The 19,063-nt window shown below is 38.8% G+C and overlaps 2 non-coding genes across 2 annotated transcripts; both read right to left on the bottom strand.

Annotated features, from left to right (window-relative positions):
- Positions 1–7,557: 7,557 nt before the first annotated feature.
- On the bottom strand, positions 7,558–7,661 carry LOC112712660 (small nucleolar RNA R71). The gene has a single exon (XR_003157871.1). It is a non-coding gene; the product is annotated as a small nucleolar RNA R71 (small nucleolar RNA).
- Positions 7,662–13,439: 5,778 nt separating this feature from the next.
- Positions 13,440–13,547, bottom strand: LOC112712313 (small nucleolar RNA R71). The gene has a single exon (XR_003157755.1). It is a non-coding gene; the product is annotated as a small nucleolar RNA R71 (small nucleolar RNA).
- Between the last annotated feature and the right edge of the window lie 5,516 nt (positions 13,548–19,063).

Below are 19,063 nucleotides of genomic sequence, written 5' to 3'. Positions count from 1 at the left end.
CCAGGAGAATTGTCAATTCCACTACTCACATGTGCAAAAGATGAATGGATACAACATTAATAAATCAAATTTATCAGAGTGGATTCAAATTTCCAAGCTTGGAGGCAGACCATAGAGGCAGGACAGAATGCAAAGATCACAATGGAGATCATTATGAACACTGTAGCGTTTGTATGTCAGTAGTTCTGTACACGCACCTGAAAGGAATGATGACAACCACTTTGCATCTATATATCAGGGTTAATCCATAACCTTGTAACTAGACTAGTCTATTTAATTTCATACTTTAAAAGCAACATACACAGGGAGGGGAGTCAGTGATGTTTCAAAGGCTAGTGGGATTTTCTTGTCTCTCAACCAAAGTATTTCAGATTCAATCCAACTCACACGATTACCCTTCAAGTTCAACTAACTCTATCAGGTTTAAGAAGGCAATATAAATTTGAGGATCGATCGTAAGAAAAAGGGGATAAAAAGACAACAATCAACAATCAATTGAGCATCAAAGAATCTGTAAAATTAAATCAATCCTATAGTCTCAACATGCTTTTTTGTTCACTCAAAGCACTCAACCTTGTTTCTCAGCTCCCCATTCATCACACAAAGCTAATAGTACTCTATCTGTCTACACAAAACAGCTTCAATTAACAACAATTTATAGAACATATAGACAAATACATGTTCGGAACTCGGTACCAATAATGAAAACTAGAAGAAAAGCTCGTTGTGGAGGAACAAACCAGTGAAAGGGGGAGGCAGCAATAGCTAGGATTCGCGCACGGTGAAGGACGGTGTCGCGGTTTCACACAGTACCGATGAGATGTTCAACTTCGTCGCCGGAAATACAACCACGGTTGGCCGCTGCGCGATTCGACAACCAAGACGGAAGCGCCGGGTGGAGCGGATGGTACGCGGCTCTGCTCCCGCTCGTGTTCGGTGCGCTAGCAAAATCAAGTGCTGGGTTTCTGCAAAATTGGGGGGAGGGGTTTCGATTAATGGATTTAAGGTAAAGGGGGGAATTTAATTAAGGAATTGAAACTCACCTGGCGGCGTTTATAGGTGTACTCGCGGGTAGGTTGCGGCAGATTTAGGTTGGGTGCTCTTCGCGCCTCTGCCTGTGCTTTCGTTTGCACCAAGAAGGCTTCGTAAAATCTGGAGGGTTCAAGATAAACAGACCACTTTCGCAGCGGTTCGGACTGCACGGCCGCTATCCAGGGGGCGTTTAGCGGTACCTGCCATGACCGCCGCTGACCTCTGCTGGGATCTTCCCAACTAGCGGCGTTGTTGGAATGGGCCGCTGTTTCTCCGCCGCTAGGCTCCGCCTCTGCTGTAGTAGGTGATAGCAAAATTAAGCAAGAATTATGTGTCAAAAGCGGGGTTTATGTGTCATGTTTTCTTTCTTTTCCCTTTTCTTTTTCTTAATTCATTCGGTCACATTAAATGACATTAATCAGAGGATAAGTGTTTTTGGTTAATAAAAGGAGACATGTGTTATATATATATATATATATATGTTTTATGTACTTATGTATATAAGCCATGCTAATAAAAATCTTGGTGGATAAATTATGAAGCAAAGTAAATGGATCCCTGTTTATATCTTTCTTTCTTCTATTCTCTTAATGCTCGGTCAAGAGAAAGAATAAGTTAAACATTGTTAAGTCATGATGTCAATTAAAAGACATAAGATGAGTTAAATAAATAACATATAACGTTAATAATAATAATAATAATAATAATAATAATAATAATAATAATAATAATAATAATAATAATAATAATAATAATAATAATAATAATAATAATATAAGGTTGAATAATATACCATAATATTAATAATAATATATAAGGTTAAATATATATGAGTTACTAATTTAAATGACATTATTAGTAACTTAGAAATTAAAAGATATTTGATGAAGCATTAGCAATTCTAAACTCATCAAAAAATATCGATAATTGCTTATATCGGTAAAAATCGGACTTGATAATAATATTAATATTATTATCTAGCCTCCATTATAATTAGAAAAAGAAAAATAAATAAATAACATAATAATAAAATTAGATTACAATTTATTTTATTTCGGGGTTCGAAGTCGACTCGTCAAAATAAAACTAATCGCTTTAAAATATTATTTTAAGAAAAAGTCGTGTTAGTACAAAAATTAGAGTTGTTAATATTCTACCCCTCTAAAAGAAAATTTTGCCCTCAAAATTTTCTTTTACCTATAAAAAGGTGCGAATAATCGGTCCTTATCTTATCTTCTAGTTCTCAGGTGTATTCTGTTTCCTCATCTCATCTCAATTCATGTATAACAGTTAAAGAAATAAAAGAATACAATGCCCCAGAGTCGTAAAGTGCACCTAAAAAGCAAGTCTTGGCACAATGCTGACCTTGGGTCAGGGAGTCTAAGTACGAGCATCTTCGGAAATCATATGTAAATACTCTTCTTGGCTGTTGTGGTCTAGTTGGCTCTTGAATAAACTTCTTCGGACAATTTCTCACTGTATGTCCCGGTTCACCGCAGTTGTAGTAGATATTCGATCCAAACTGACAAGGTCGGTTATCATGGTCCTTCCCACACTAACTACACACCGTATTCGTTTGGATTTGTAGAGGTCGCTTTCCAGTATTCTACCTTGGTTCATCACTATTTTTAACAGTAGAGCGTGCAACATTATTCTTAACTTGCTGATCCCAATGCAGGGGTACTCCAGGTGCCTTAAAATTCACCCTCCGCCAAGCCCATACCGACTAGAACTGTTAGAACTTCTCAGAGGTAAATCCTGATGATTCATTCCCGTTGCTGTCATCTTTTTCTCACAGTCTTCCATTAGCTGACTCTTATTGGCGAACTCCATAAAATTTTGTATTTCCGGTGGTACTAACGAGTGCATCAACTCGTCACGAAGTCCTCCTTCAAACTTCAAACACTTCCATTCTTCAAAATCATCTAGATTTCAATGACAGATCTTAGAGAATCGACACAAATCCTCAAATTTTCGAGTATATTCTACTACTGACATATTCCCCTGTTTCAACTACATCAATTCCATTTCTTTAGCATCATGAACGGATCTAGGAAAATACTTTTAGTAAAATTCCTCCTTAAAAGCATCCAGACAATCTATTATACCTCCTGTCTAAACAAGCATTGCATTCCATGCCACCAGTGTTCAGCTTCTACCTCCAGCATATAGGTTGCAAACTCCACGTATTGTCCTTCTGTTACATGTTACGCTTGCAATGACTTCTCGATACCATGGAACCAATGTCAGCTTTAGTTGCAACAAGTGTCCCCTTAAACTGAGGCGGATTCACTTTCAGAAAAGGTTGCTAGTGTCATAGGGTTATTGCGGCTTCCAACGCCTTCATTATCATCGCGGCCTCCATTGTGTTCATCATTACGTCCCCTATTATAATCTACATTCCTCTCTCCTAACCGGTCAATTGCTCGCGTTGTAGTAGTTGTCGTTCCATGCACAGCATCAGCCATGGTGTTCGTCGCAGTGATGAGCGGATAATTTATACGCTTTTTGGTATTGTTTTTAGGTAGTTTTTAGTATGATCTAGTTACTTTTAGGGATGTTTTCATTAGTTTTTATGCTAAATTCACATTTCTGGACTTTACTATGAGTTTGTGTATTTTTCTGTGATTTTAGGTATTTTCTGGCTGAAATTGAGGGACCTGAACAAAACTCTGATAGGAGGCTGACAAAGGACTGCTGATGCTGTTGGAATCTGACCTCCCTGCACTCGAAATGGATTTTCTAGAGCTACAGAACTCCAAATGGCAGGCTCGCAACGGGGTTGGAAAGTAGACATCCAGAGCTTTCCAGCAATATATAATAGTCTATACTTTATTCGTGATTAGACGATATAAGCTGGTGCTCAACGCCAATTCCATGCTGCATTCAGGAGTCAAACGCCAGAAACACGTCACGAACCAGAGTTGAACGCCCAAAACACGTTACAACTTGGCGTTCAACTCCAAGAGAAGTCTCAGCTCGTGGATAGATCAAGCTCAGCCCAAACACACACCAAGTGGGCCCCGGAAGTAGATTTATGCATCAATTACTTATTCTTGTAAACCCTAGTAGCTAGTTTAGTATAAATAAGACTTTTTACTAGTGTATTAGTCGTCCTTTTGACCACGTTACATCTTTGGTCTCACTTTTATTTTATTATTCATCTTAGGAGACTATTAATCACATTTTGGGGGGCTGGCCATTCGGCCATGCCTGAACCTTTCACTTATGTATTTTCAACGGTGGAGTTTCTACACACCATAGATTAAGGGTGTGGAGCTCTGCTTTACCTCAAGTTTCAATGCAATTACTACTATTTTCTATTCAATTCAATTTATTCCTGTTCTAAGATATTCGTTGCACTTCAACTTGATGAATATGATGATCCGTGACACTCATCATCATTCTCACCTATGAACGCGCGTGACTGACAACCACTTCTGTTCTACCTTAGACCGGGCGCATATCTCTTGGATTCCTTAATCAGAATCTTCGTGGTATAAGCTAGAATTGATGGCGGCATTCATGGGAATCTGGAAAGTCTAACCTTGTCTGTGGTATTCCGAGTAGGATTTCGGGATTGAATGACTGTGACAAGCTTCAAACTCCTGAAGGCTGGGCGTTAGTGACAGACGCAAAAGAATCACGAGATTCTATTCCAACCTGATTGAAAACCGACAGATGATTAGCCATGCTGTGACAAAGCATTTGGACCATTTTCACTGAGAGGATGGGATGTAGCCATTGACAACAGTGATGCCCTACATACAGCTTGCCATGGAAAGGAGTAAGAAGGATTGGATGAAAGGAGTAGGAAAGCAGAGATTCAACAGGGACAAGCATCTTCATACGCTTATCTGAAATTCCCACCATTAATTTACATAAGTATTTCTATCCTATTTTATTTATCTTTTAATTATCTAATCCAATCACATTTGAATCAGCCTGACTAAGATCTACAAGATAACCATAGATTGCTTCATACCAACAATCTCCGTGGGATCGACCCTTACTCACGTAAGGTATTACTTGGACGACCCAGTGCACTTGCTGGTTAGTTGTGCGGAGTTGTGACTAAGTGTAATTCACGTGTGAGAGCTACCAAACTATTGGAGCCATTGTTGATGATCACAAATCCGTGCACCAAGTTTTTGGCGCCGTTGCCGGGGATTATTCGAGTATGGACAACTGACGGTTCATCTTGTTGCTCAGATTAGGTAATTTTCTTTTCAAAAACTTTTCAAAAATCTTTCAAAAAATTTTTATTCCTATTTTCGAAAATTTTTTTAAAAAAATAAATCATTCTATTGCTTCAAAACATTTAAGAATGGATTCCAGAGTTTCATGAAGCATGTTGAATCCTGGCTGGCTGCAAAGCCATATTCAAACTCCTTTGGAATTGGTCTTCAACTAATCACCACAATGCATGTAATTCCATCCTAAAGCTGACGGGATATTAAGCCATGTCCAACCTTTGATTGGAGCTTTGGGCTAATATTGAAAGATTCCTGGAATTCTTCTTAAAGATTTTGAATTTCTTATTTTCTTTTTCCTATATGTTTTTCAAAAAAATAAAATAAAATACAAAAAAATTAGAAAAAAAATCAAAAATATTTTGTGTTTCTTGTTTGAGTCTTGAGTCAATTTTTAAGTTTGGTGTCAATTGCATGTTTTTAAAATTATTATGTATTTTTCGAAAATTCATGCATTCATAGTGTTCTTCATGATCTTCAAGTTGTTCTTGATAAGTCTTCTAGTTTGATCTTGATGTTTTCTTGTTTTGTGTCTTTTATTGTTTTTTTATATGCATTTTTGCATTCATAGTATCCATGCATTAAAGAATTCTAAGTTTGGTGTCTTGCATGTTTTCTTTGCATAAAAATTTTTTCAAAAATATGTTCTTGATGTTCATCATGATCTTCAAAGTGTTCTTGGTGTTCATCTTGACATTCATAGTGTTCTTGCATGCATCATGAGTTTTGATTCATAATTTTCATGTTGTGAGTCATTTTTGTTGTTTTTCTCTCTCATTATTAAAAATTCAAAAATAAAAAAATATCTTTTCCTTATTTCTCTCCTAATTTTCAAAAATTTGAGTTGACTTAGTCAAAAAATTTTAAAATTAGTTGTTTCTCATAAGTCAAGTCAAATTTTCAATTTTAAAAATCCTATCTTTTCAAAAATTTTTTCAAAAATCAAATCTTTTTCATTTTTATCTTATTAATTTCGAAAATTTTAAAATTATTTTCAAAATCTTTTTCTTAATTTTATTTCAAATTTTCGAAATTACACTAACAATTAATGTGATTGATTCAAAAATTTGAAGTTTGTTACTTTCTTGTTAAGAAAGGTTCAATCTTTAAATTCTAGAATCATATCTTTTAGTTTCTTGTTAGTTAAGTAATTAATTTTAATTTTAAAAATTAAAGTTTTTTCAATCCTATCTTTTTATCATATCTTCTTATCTTATCCTTTTATCATATCTTTTTCAAAATTTTATCTTATCCAAAAATTTAATTTCAAAAATATCTTCTTATCTTCTTATCTTTTCAAAATTAATTTTCAAATCTTTTTCAATCAACTAACTAACTTCTTGTTTGTTTCTTATCTTTTTCAAAACAACTTAACTACTTCTTCCTCTCAGATTTTCGAAAATATCTCCTCCTTTTTCAAATTTCTTTTTAATTAATTAATTGTTTCAACTTTAATTTTAATTTTATTTCTTATCCTAATTTTCGAAATTCATTAACTCTTTTTCAAAAATTATTTTAAAAAATTTCTATCTCTCATCTTATTCTATTTATTTATTTATTTACTAACACTTCTCTTCACCTCTCTTCATCTCAATTCACTTCCCCTACCTTTACTCTTTATCCAGACTATTCATTCTCTTTTCTTTATTCCCTTTCTTCTTCTACTAACAATAAGGAACCTCTTTACTGTGACATAGAGGATTCCTCTTTCTTTTCTTGTTCTCTTCTTTCCTATATGAGCAGGAATAAGGAAAAAGGCATCTTTGTTGAAGCTGATCGAAAACCTGAAAGGACTCTAAAGAGGAAACTAAGAGAAGCTAAATTACAACAATCCAGAGGCAACCTTTTTGAAATTTTTGAAAAAGAGAAGGAGATGGCAGCCGAACCCAACAACAATAATGCAAGGAGGATGCTTGGTGATTTCACTAAACCAGCGTCCAAGTTTGATGGAAGAAGCATCCCAATTCCTGCCATTGGAGCAAACAATTTTGAGCTGAAACCTCAATTAGTTGCTTTGATGCAACAGAACTGCAAGTTTCATGGACTTCCATCTGAAGATCCTTATCAGTTTTTAACTGAGTTCTTGCAAATTTGTGAGACTGTTAAGACGAATGGAGTAGATCCTGAAGTCTATAGGCTCATGCTTTTCCCTTTTGCTATAAGAGACAGAGCTAGAACATGGTTGGACTCACAACCTAAAGATAGCCTGGACTCTTGGGATAAGCTGGTCACAACCTTCTTGGATAAATTCTTTCCTCCTCAAAAGTTGAGCAAGCTTAGAGTGGATGTTCAAACCTTCAAGCAAAAAGATGGTGAATCCCTCTATGAAGCTTGGGAAAGATACAAGCAGATGACCAAAAAGTGTCCTTCTGACATGTTTTCAGAATGGACCATATTAGATATATTCTATTATGGTCTATCTGAGTTTTCCAAAATGTCATTGGACCATTCTGCAGGTGGATCCATTCACTTAAAGAAAATGCCTGCAGAAGCTCAAGAACTTATTGACATGGTTGCAAATAACCAATTCATGTACACTTCTGAGAGGAATTCCGTGAATAATGGGATGCCTCAGAGGAAGGGAGTTCTTGAAATTGATGCTCTGAATGCCATATTGGCTCAGAACAAAGTGTTGACTCAGCAAGTCAACATGATTTCTCAAAGTCTAAATGGATGGCAAAATGCATCCAACAGTACTAAAGAGGCAGCTTCTGAAGAAGCTTATGATCTTGAGAACCCTGCAATAGCAGAGGTAAATTACATGGGTGAACCTTATGGAAACACCTATAATTCATCATGGAGAAATCATCCAAATTTCTCATGAAAGGATCAACAAAAACCTCAACAAGGCTTTAATAATGGTGGAAGAAACAGTCTAAGCCATAACAAGCCTTTTCCATCATCTTCTCAGCAACAGACAGAGAATTCTGAGCAGAGCCCCTCTAATTTAGCAAATTTAGTCTCTGATCTGTCTAAGGCCACCTTAAGTTTCATGAGTGAAACAAGGTCCTCCATCAGAAATTTGGAGGCATAAGTGGGCCAGCTGAGTAAGAAAGTCACTGAAACTCCTCCCAGTATTCTCCCAAGCAATACAGAAGAAAATCCAAAAGGAGAGTGCAAGGCCATTGATATAATCAATATGGCCGAATGCACAAGGGAGGAGAATGATGAAAATCCTAGTGAGGAAGACCTCCTGGGACGTCTCTCAAACAAGAAGGAGTTCCCTATTGAGGACCTAAAGGAATCTGAGGCTCATATAGAGACCATAGAGATTCCACTAAATCTCCTTCTGCCATTCATGAGCTTTGAAGACTATTCTTCCTCAAAAGAGGATGAAGATGTGACTGGAAAGCAAGTTGCTCAATATCTAGGAGCCATCATGAAGCTGAATGCCAAGTTGTTTGGTAATGAGACTTGGGAAGGTGAACCTCCCTTGCTCATTAGTAAACTAGATACATGGGTTTAGAAAACTTTACCTCAAAAGAGACAAGATCCTGGTAAATTCTTAATACCCTGTACCATAGGCACCATGACCTTTAACAAGGCTCTATGTGACCTGGGGTCAGGCATAAATCTTATGCCACTCTCTGTAATGGAGAAACTGGGGATCATTGAGGTACAGCCTGCCTTATTCTCATTACAATTGGCAGACAAGTCAGTAAGATAAGCTTATGGATCAGTAGAGGACGTGTTAGTAAAGGTTAAAGGCCTTTACATTCCTGCTGATTTCATAATCTTAGACGCTAGGAAGGAGGAGGATGAATGCATCATCCTTGGAAGACCTTTCCTAGCCACAGCAGAAGCTGTGATAGATGTTAACAGAGGAGAATTAGTCCTTCAATTGAATGGGGACTACCTTGTGTTTAAGGCACACGGCTATCCTTCTGTAACAAGGGAGAGTAAGCATGCAGAGCTTCTCTCAATACAGAGTCAAACAGAGCCCCCACAATCAAACTCTAAGTTTGGTGTTGGGAAGCCACAACCAAACTCTAAGTTTGGTGTTGAACCCCCATATCCAAACTCTACGTTTGGTGTTGGGAGTCCACAACATTGACCTGACCACCTTTGTGGCTCCATGAGAGCCCACTGTCAAGCTATTGACATTAAAAAAGCGCTTGTTAGGAGGCAACCCAATTTTTATTTATCTAATTTTATTTTTATTTTATTGTTATTTTGTGTTTTAGTAGGTTCATGATCATGCGGAGTCACAAAAAATATTAAAATTAAAAACAAAATCAAAAACAGCAGAAGAAAAATCACACCCTGGAGGAAGGACTTACTGGCGTTTAAACGCCAATAAGGTCCATCTCGCTGGCGTTCAACGCCATAACAGAGCATGGATCTGGCACTTGATGAGCGGATAATTTGTACACTTTTTGGCATTGTTTTTAGTATGTTTTTAGTATGATCTAGTTAGTTTTTAGTATATTTTTATTAGTTTTTAGTTAAAATTCACTTTTCTGGACTTTACCATGAGTTTGTGTGTTTTTCTATGATTTCAGGTATTTTCTGGCTGAAATTGAGGGACCTGAGCAAAAATCTGATTTAGAGACTAAAAAGGACTACAGATGCTGTTGGATTCTGACCTCCCTGCACTCGAAGTGGATTTTCTGGAGCAACAGAAGCCCAATTGGCGCGCTCTCAACGGTGTTGGAAAGTAGACACCCTGGGCTTTCCAGAAATATATGATAGTCCATACTTTGCCCAAGATTTGATGGCCCAAACCGGCGTTCAAAGTCACCCTCAGAATTCCCAGCGTTAAACGCCGGAACTGGCACTAGAATGGGAGTTAAACGCCCAAACTGGCATAAAAGCTGGCGTTTAACTCCAAGAAGAGTCTCTACACGAAAATGCTTCAATGCTCAGCCCAAGCACACACCAAGTGGGCCCGGAAGTGGATTTTTATGTCATTTACTCATCTCTGTACACCCTAGGCTACTAGTTCTCTATAAGTAGGACCTTTTACTATTGTATTGAGATATCCGGGGGTAGTTATCTTTGTTCTGATGCTATCTTAGATCATTGGGAGGCTGGACATTCGACCATGCCTAGACCTTGTTCTTATGTATTTTCAACGGTGGAGTTTCTACACACCATAGATTAAGGTGTGGAGCTCTGCTGTACCTCGAGTATTAATGCAATTACTATTGTTCTTCTATTCAATTCCGCTTGTTCTTGTTCTAAGATATCACTTGTTCTTCAACTTGATGAATGTGATGATCCGTGACACTCATCATCATTCTCACCTATGAACGTGTGACTGACAACCACCTCCGTTCTACCTTCGATTGGGTGAATATCTCTTGGATTCCTGATACACGATGCATGGTTGATCGCCTGACAACCGAGCCAGCCATTCCGTGAGATCAGAGTCTTCGTGGTATAGGCTAGAACTGATGGCGGCATTCAAGAGAATCCGGAAGGTCTAACCTTGTCTGTGGTATTCTGAGTAGGATTCAATGACTGAATGACTGTGACGTGCTTCAAACTACTGAGGGCGGGGCGTTAGTGACAGACGCAAAAGAATCACTAGATTCTATTCCGGCCTGATCGAGAACCGACAGATGGATAGCCGTGCCGTGACAGGGTGCGTTGAACATTTCCACTGAGAGGATGGGAGGTAGCCACTGACAACGGTGAAACCCTTGCTTAAGCTTGCCCTGGAAAGGAGTAGGAAGGATTGGATGAAGACAGTAGGAAAGCAGAGAGACGGAAGGGACCAGCATCTTCATACTCTTATCTGAAATTCCTACCAATGAATTACATAAGTATCTCTATCTTTATCTTTATGTTTTATGCGTTTATCACCATACCCATTTGAGTCTGCCTGACTAAGATTTACAAGGTGACCATAGCTTGCTTCATACCAACAATCTCTGTGGGATCGACCCTTACTCGCGTAAGGTTTATTACTTGGACGACCCAGTACACTTGCTGGTTAGTTGTGCGAAGTTGTGTGATCACAATTTCGTCCACCAAGTTTTTGGCGCCGTTGCCGGGGATTGTTCGAGTATGGACAACTGATGGTTCATCTTGTTGCTTAGATTAGGTATTTTTTTTCTTCAGAGTTCTCAAGAATGAATTCTAGAGTTTCATAATGATCTGTTGAAGTCTGGCTGGCTGTGAAGCCATGTCTAATTTCATTGGACCGAGGTTTCAACTTATCATCACAAGAGCTTGTTGATTTCTATCAATCTTGCTGTTGGAGCAGTGATCTGCTAAGGCTTGGCTGGCCATTGGCCATGTCTAGTGTTTTGGACCGAAGCTTTCTTTGAAAGCTTGGCTGGCTGTGAAGCCATGTCTAATTCCTGGACCGGAGTCTTAGACTAAACATTGCATGATTCCTGGAATTCTCATTAAGAATTTTGATATCTTTATTTTCTTTTTCCACTTAATTTTCAAAAAAAGCACAAAAAAATTACAAAATCATAAAATCCAAAAATTTCTTGTTTGAGTCTAGTGTCTCATATTAAGTTTGGTGTCAATTGCATGTTTCTGTTCTTCTTGCATTCATGCATGTGTCTTCATTAATCTTCAAGTTGTTCTTGATGATTTCATTGCTTTGATCTTTGAATTCTCTTGACTTGAGTGTTTATGTGTCTCATATAGTGTCAGTAGTATACAAACTGCTAAGTTTGGTGTCTTGCATGCATTGTTATTTGATTTTAGTTGCATTTTGATTATTCCTCATGATTAAAAATCCAAAAATATTTTTAATTTGTGTCTTTTCAAGTCAATAATACAAAGAATTAAAGATTCAGAACATTCAGCAGAGGAATTACGCAGAAAAAGCTGGGCGTTCAAAACGCCTAGTGAAGAAGGACAGACTGGCGTTTAAACGCCAGCCAGGGTGCCTGGCTGGGCGTTTAACGCCCAAAAGGGTAGCATTTTGGGCGTTAAACGCCAGAATGGATACCATTCTGGGCGTTTAACGCCAGGATGGCACAAGAGGGAAGATTTTGTTTTCAAATCAAATTTTTTCCAAAGTTTTCAAAGTTTTTCAAAATCAAATCTTTTTCAAATCAAATTTTTTCAATCAAATCTTTTTCAAAATCAATTTCTTTCTATTTTCAAAGATACTTGCTGTCAATTAATGATTTGATTCAACATTTCAAGTATGTTGCCTTTTCTGTTGAGAAAGGTTTAATGTTTGAATCATATCTTTTCTTGTTAGTCAAGTCATTAATTTTTAAAATCAAATATTTTTTTTAAAATTTTTTTCAAATCATATCTTCTCAATCACATCTTTTTAAAACCAATCACATCTTTTTCAAAATAGTTTTCAATCAAATCTTTTTGATTTCTAATTTCAAAATCTTTTTCAAAAATCACTTCACTTCTTTCTCAATCATGGTTTTCGAAAATCAATTAGTGTTTTTCAAAATGTTTTCAAAATTCTTTACTTAATTTTTGAATACTACTTCCCTTCTTCTCATATCCTTCTATTTATGGACTAACACTATTCCTTAATGCAAAATTCAAACTCCATCTTCTTTGATAAGTTCGAATTTTCTACTTCTGCCTTCTATTTTTCTTTTCCTCTGACACCTCAAGGAATCTCTATACTGTGACATAGAGGATTCCATATTTTCTTGTTCTCTTCTCTTTCTTATGAGCAGAAGCAAAGACAAAAGCATTCTTGTTGAGACTGACCCTGAACCTGAAAGGACCTTGAAGCGAAAGCTAAGAGAAGCTAAGGCACAATTCTCTATAGAGGACCTAACAGAAATCTTCAAAGAAGAAGACCCCATGGCAGCCGAAAACAACAACAATGCCAACAATGCAAGGAAGGTGCTGGGTGACTTTACTGCACCTACTCCCGACTTCTATGGGAGAAGCATCTCTATCCCTGCCATTGGAGCAAACAACTTTGAGCTTAAGCCTCAATTAGTTTCTCTAATGCAACAGAATTGCAAGTTCCATGGACTTCCATTGGAAGATCCTCATCAGTTTTTAGCTGAGTTCTTGCAAATCTGTGACACTGTCAAGACTAATGGGGTTGACCCTGAGGTCTACAGACTTATGCTATTCCCTTTTGCTGTAAGAGACAGAGCTAGAATATGGTTGGACTCACAACCTAAAGAAAGCCTGAACTCTTGGAAAAAGCTAGTCAATGCCTTCTTGGCAAAGTTCTTTCCACCTCAAAAATTGAGTAAGCTTAGAGTGGAAGTCCAAACCTTCAGACAGAAGGAAGGAGAATCCCTCTATGAAGCTTGGGAAAGATACAAACAATTAATCAGAAAGTGTCCCTCTGATATGCTTTCTGAATGGAGCATCATAGGTATTTTCTATGATGGTCTCTCTGAACTATCCAAGATGTCTTTGGATAGCTCTGCTGGAGGATCTCTTCATCTGAAGAAGACGCCTACAGAAGCTCAAGAGCTGATTGAAATGGTTGCAAATAACCAATTCATGTACACTTTTGAAAGGAATCCTGTGAACAATGGGACTAGTCAGAAGAAAGGAGTTCTTGAGATTGACACTCTGAATGCCATATTGGCTCAGAATAAAATATTGACTCAACAAGTCAATATGATTTCTCAAAGTCTGTCTGGAATGCAAAATGCACCAAGCAGTATTAAAGAAGCTTCATCTGAGGAAGAAGCTTATGATCCTGAGAACCCTTCAATGGAAGAGGTGAATTACATGGGAGAACCCTATGGGAACACCTATAATTCTTCATGGAGAAATCATCCAAATTTCTCATGGAAGGATCAACAGAGACCTCAACAAGGTTTCAACAATAATAATGGTGGAAGAAACAAGTTTAGCAATAGCAAGCCTTTCCCATCATCTTCTCAGCAACAGACAGAGAGTTCTAAGCAGAATACCTCTGACTTAGCAACCATGGTCTCTGATCTAATCAAAACCACTCAAAGTTTCATGACTGAGACAAGGTCCTCCATTAGAAAGTTGGAGGCATAAGTGGGTCAGCTGAGCAAGAAAATTACTGAACTCCCTCCTAGTACTCTCCCAAGCAATACAGAAGAAAATCCAAAAGGAGAGTGCAAGGCCATCAACATGGCCGAATTTGGAGAGGGGGGAGAGGCAGTGAACGCCACTGAGGAAGACCTCAATGGACGTCCACTAGCCTCCAATGAGTTCCCCAATGAGGAACCATGGGAATCTGAGGCTCAAAAAGAGACCATAGAGATTCCATTGGACTTACTTCTGCCATTCATGAGCTCTGATGAGTATTCTTCCTCTGAAGAGGATGAGTATGTCACTGAAGAGCAAGTTGCTAAATACCTTGGAGCAATCATGAAGCTAAATGACAAGTTATTTGGGAATGAGACTTGGAAGGATGAACCCCCTTTGCTCACCAAAGAACTGGATGACTTGTCTAGGCAGAAACTGCCTCAAAAGAGACAGGATCCTGGGAAGTTTTCAATACCTTGTACCATAGGCACCATGACCTTCAAGAAGGCCTTGTGTGACTTAGGGTCAAGTGTAAACCTCATGCCTCTCTCTGTAATGGAGAAGTTAGGGATCTTTGAGGTGCAAGCTGCAAAAATCTCACTAGAGATGGCAGACAACTCGAGAAAACAAGCTTATGGACTTGTAGAGGATGTTCTGGTAAAAGTTGAAGACCATTACATCCCTACTGATTTCATAGTCCGAGAGACTGGGAAGTGCATGGATGAATCCATCATCCTTGGCAGACCCTTCCTAGCCACAGCAAAGGCTGTGATTGATGTTGATAGAGGAGAGTTGATCATTCAGGTGAATGAAGAATCCTTGGTGTTTAAGGCTCAAGGATATCCCTCTGTCACCATGGAGAGGAAGCATGAAGAGCTTCTCTCAAAACAGAGCCAAACAGAGCCCCCACAGTCAAACTCTAAGTTTGGTGTTGGGAGGCCACAACCAAATTCTAAGTTTGGTGTTGAACCCCCACATTCAAACTCTAAGCTTGGTGTTGGGAGGTTCCAACATTGCTCTGAGTATCTGTGAGGCTCCATGAGAGTCCTCTGTCAAGCTACTGACATTAAAGAAGCGCTTGTTGGGAGGCAACCCAATGTTATGTTTTTATCTATTTTTCTTTGTTATTTTATATTTTTTTTGTAGGTTGATGATCATGAGAAGTCACAAAATCAATAAAAAAAGCAAAAACAGAATGAAAAATAGAAAGAAAAACAGCACACCTTGGAGGAGAGCGTGCTGGCGTTTAAACGCCAGTAAGGCTAGCTGTTGGGCGTTTAACGCCCAGTCTGGCACCATTCTGGGCGTTTAATGCCAGAAATGGGCACCAGACTGGCGTTAAACGCCAGAAAAGGGCAAGCTCTTGGCGTTAAATGCCAGAAATGGGCACCAGCCCGGCGTTTAACGCCAGAATTGGCTCAAAACGCATTTTTGCATGCCATTTGGTGCAGGGATGACTTTTCCTTGACACCTCAGGATCTGTGGACCCCACAGGATCCCCACCTACCCTACCACTCTCTCTTCTTCTTCACCCATTCACCAATCACCTCCACACCTCTTTCCCAAAAAAAACCCTTCACCACTCACATCCATCCTTCATAAAACCCCACCTACCTCACCATTCAAATTCAAACCACTTTCCCTCCCAAACCCACCCTCCCATAGCCGAACCCCATCCTTCTCTTCACCCTATATAAACCCATCTTCACCCCCTCATTTTCACACACCCTAAACACTACTTCTCCCCCTTTGGCCGAACCACAAAGCCATCTCCATCTCCTCTATTTCTTCTTCTACTCTCTTCTTTCTTCTTTTGCTCGAGGACGAGCAAACCTTCTAAGTTTGGTGTGGTAAAAGCATTGCTTTTTGTTTTTCCATAACCATTTATGGCATCCAAGGCCGGAGAAACCTCTAAAAAGAGGAAAGGGAAGGCAAAAGCTTCCACCTCTGAGTCATGGGAGATGGAGAGAGTCATCTCAAGGGTGCATCAAGACCACTTCTATGAAGTTGTGGCCTTGAAGAAGGTGATCCCCGAGATCCCTTTCAAACTCAAAAAGGGTCAACTTTGATCAAAGGTTGGACCAAGTCCTCATAAACATTTGTGAAGAGGGCGCTCAATGGAAGAGAAACTCAAGAGGGAAGCCGGTTCAACTGAGAAGGCATGACCTCAAGCCCATCACTAAGAAAAGGATGGAGCAAGCATGAGGAAATTCCTCCTCATAAAATCCCTGAGATGCCTCAAGGGATGCACTTTCCTCGACAAAACTATTGGGAGCAAATCAACACCTCCCTAGGAGAATTGAGTCCAACATGGGACAACTAAGGGTGGAGCACCAAGAACACTCCATCATCCTCCATGAAATTAGAGAAGATCAAAGAATCATGAGAGAGGAGCAACAAAGACAAGGAAGAGACATTGAGGAGCTCAAGCACTCCATAGGATCTTCAAGAGGAAGAAAGAGCCGCCATCACTAAGGTGGACCCGTTCTTTAATTTCCTTGTTCTTTATTTTCCTGTTTTTCGAATTTTAGTGCTTATGTATGTCTATGTTTGTGTCTTGTGATCATTAGTGTCTTAGTGTCTATGCCTTAAAGTTATGAATGTCCTATGAATCCATCACCTCTCTTGAATAAAAAAAATGTTCTTAATTGAAAAAGAAAAGAATTGCATGAATTTTGAATTTTATAATAGTTTGATTATTTTGATGTGGTGGCAATACTTTTGTTTTCTGAATGTATGCTTAAACAGTGCATATGTCTTTTGAATTTGTGGTTCATGAATGTTGGCTCTTGAAAGAATGATGAAAAAGGAGACATGTTACTGAGGATCTGAAAAATCATTAAAATGGTTCTTGAAGCAAGAAAAAGCAGTGAATTCAAAAAAAAAATTCGAAAAAAAAGAAAGAAAAAGAAAGAGAAAAAAAAAGAAAAAGAAAGAAATAAAGTTGTGATCCAAGGCAAAAAGAGTGTGCTTAAGAACCCTGGACACCTCTAATTGGGGACTCTAGCAAAGCTGAGTCACAATCTGAAAAGGTTCACCCAGTTATGTGTCTGTGGCATGTATGTATCCGGTGATAATACTGGAAGACAGAGTGCTTTGGGCCACGGCCAAGACTCAATAAGTAGCTGTGTTCAAGAATCATCATACTTAACTAGGAGAATCAATAACACTATCTGGATTCTGAGTTCCTAAAGAAGCCAATCATTCTGAATTTCAAAGGATAGAGTGAGATGCCAAAACTGTTCAGAGGCAAAGAGCTAAAAGCCCCGCTCATCTAATTAATACTGATCTTCATAGATGTTTTTGGAATTCATTGCATACTCTCTTCTTTTTATCTTATTTGATTTTCAGTTGCTTGGGGACAAGCAACAGTTTAAGTTTGGTGTTGTGATGAGCGGATAATTTGTACACTTTTTGGCATTGTTTTTAGTATGTTTTTAGTATGATCTAGTTAGTTTTTAGTATATTTTTATTAGTTTTTAGTTAAAATTCACTTTTCTGGACTTTACTATGAGTTTGTGTGTTTTTCTGTGATTTCAGGTATTTTCTGGCTGAAATTGAGGGACCTGAGCAAAAATCTGATTTAGAGACTAAAAAGGACTGCAGATGCTATTGGATTCTGACCTCCCTGCACTCGAAGTGGATTTTCTGGAGCTACAGAAGCCCAATTGGCGCGCTCTCAACGGCGTTGGAAAGTAGACATCCTGGGCTTTCCAGCAATATATGATAGTCTATACTTTGCCCAAGATTTGATGGCCCAAACCGGCATTCAAAGTCACCCTCAGAATTCCCAGCGTTAAACGCCGGAACTGGCACTAGAATGGGAGTTAAACGCCCAAACTGGCATAAAAGCTGGCGTTTAACTCCAAGAAGAGTCTCTACACGAAATTGCTTCAATGCTCAGCCCAAGCACACACCAAGTGGGTCCGGAAGTGGATTTTTATGTCATTTACTCATCTCTGTACACCCTAGGCTACTAGTTCTCTATAAGTAGGACCTTTTACTATTGTATTGAGATATCCGGGGGTAGTTATCTTTGTTCTGATGCTATCTTAGATCATTGGGAGGCTGGCCATTCGGCCATGCCTAGACCTTGTTCTTATGTATTTTCAACGGTGGAGTTTCTACACACCATAGATTAAGGTGTGGAGCTCTGCTGTACCTCGAGTATTAATGCAATTACTATTGTTCTTCTATTCAATTCCGCTTGTTCTTGTTCTAAGATATCACTTGTTCTTCAACTTGATGAATGTGATGATCCGTGACACTCATCATCATTCTCACCTATGAACGTGTGACTGACAACCACCTCCGTTCTACCTTTGATTGGGTGAATATCTCTTGGATTCCTGATACACGATGCATGGTTGATCGCCTGACAACCGAGTGCTCGCCTGACAACCGAGCCAGCCATTCCGTGAGATCAGAGTCTTCGTGGTATAGGCTAGAACTGATGGCGGCATTCAAGAGAATCCGGAAGGTCTAACCTTGTATGTGGTATTCTGAGTAGGATTCAATGACTGAATGACTGTGACGTGCTTCAAACTCCTGAGGGCGGGGCGTTAGTGACAGACGCAAAAGAATCACTGGATTCTATTCCGGCCTGATCGAGAACCGACAGATGGATAGCCGTGCCGTGACAGGGTGCGTTGAACATTTCCACTGAGAGGATGGGAGGTAGCCACTGACAACGGTGAAACCCTTGCTTAAGCTTGCCCTGGAAAGGAGTAGGAAGGATTGGATGAAGACAGTAGGAAAGCAGAGAGACGGAAGGGACCAGCATCTTCATACTCTTATCTGAAATTCCTACCAATGAATTACATAAGTATCTCTATCTTTATCTTTATGTTTTATGCGTT

This window comes from Arachis hypogaea, chromosome 1 (genome assembly GCF_003086295.3).
Source record: "Arachis hypogaea cultivar Tifrunner chromosome 1, arahy.Tifrunner.gnm2.J5K5, whole genome shotgun sequence".
NCBI lineage: Eukaryota > Viridiplantae > Streptophyta > Magnoliopsida > Fabales > Fabaceae > Arachis > Arachis hypogaea.
This window is presented reverse-complemented; position numbering and strand designations above follow the sequence as displayed.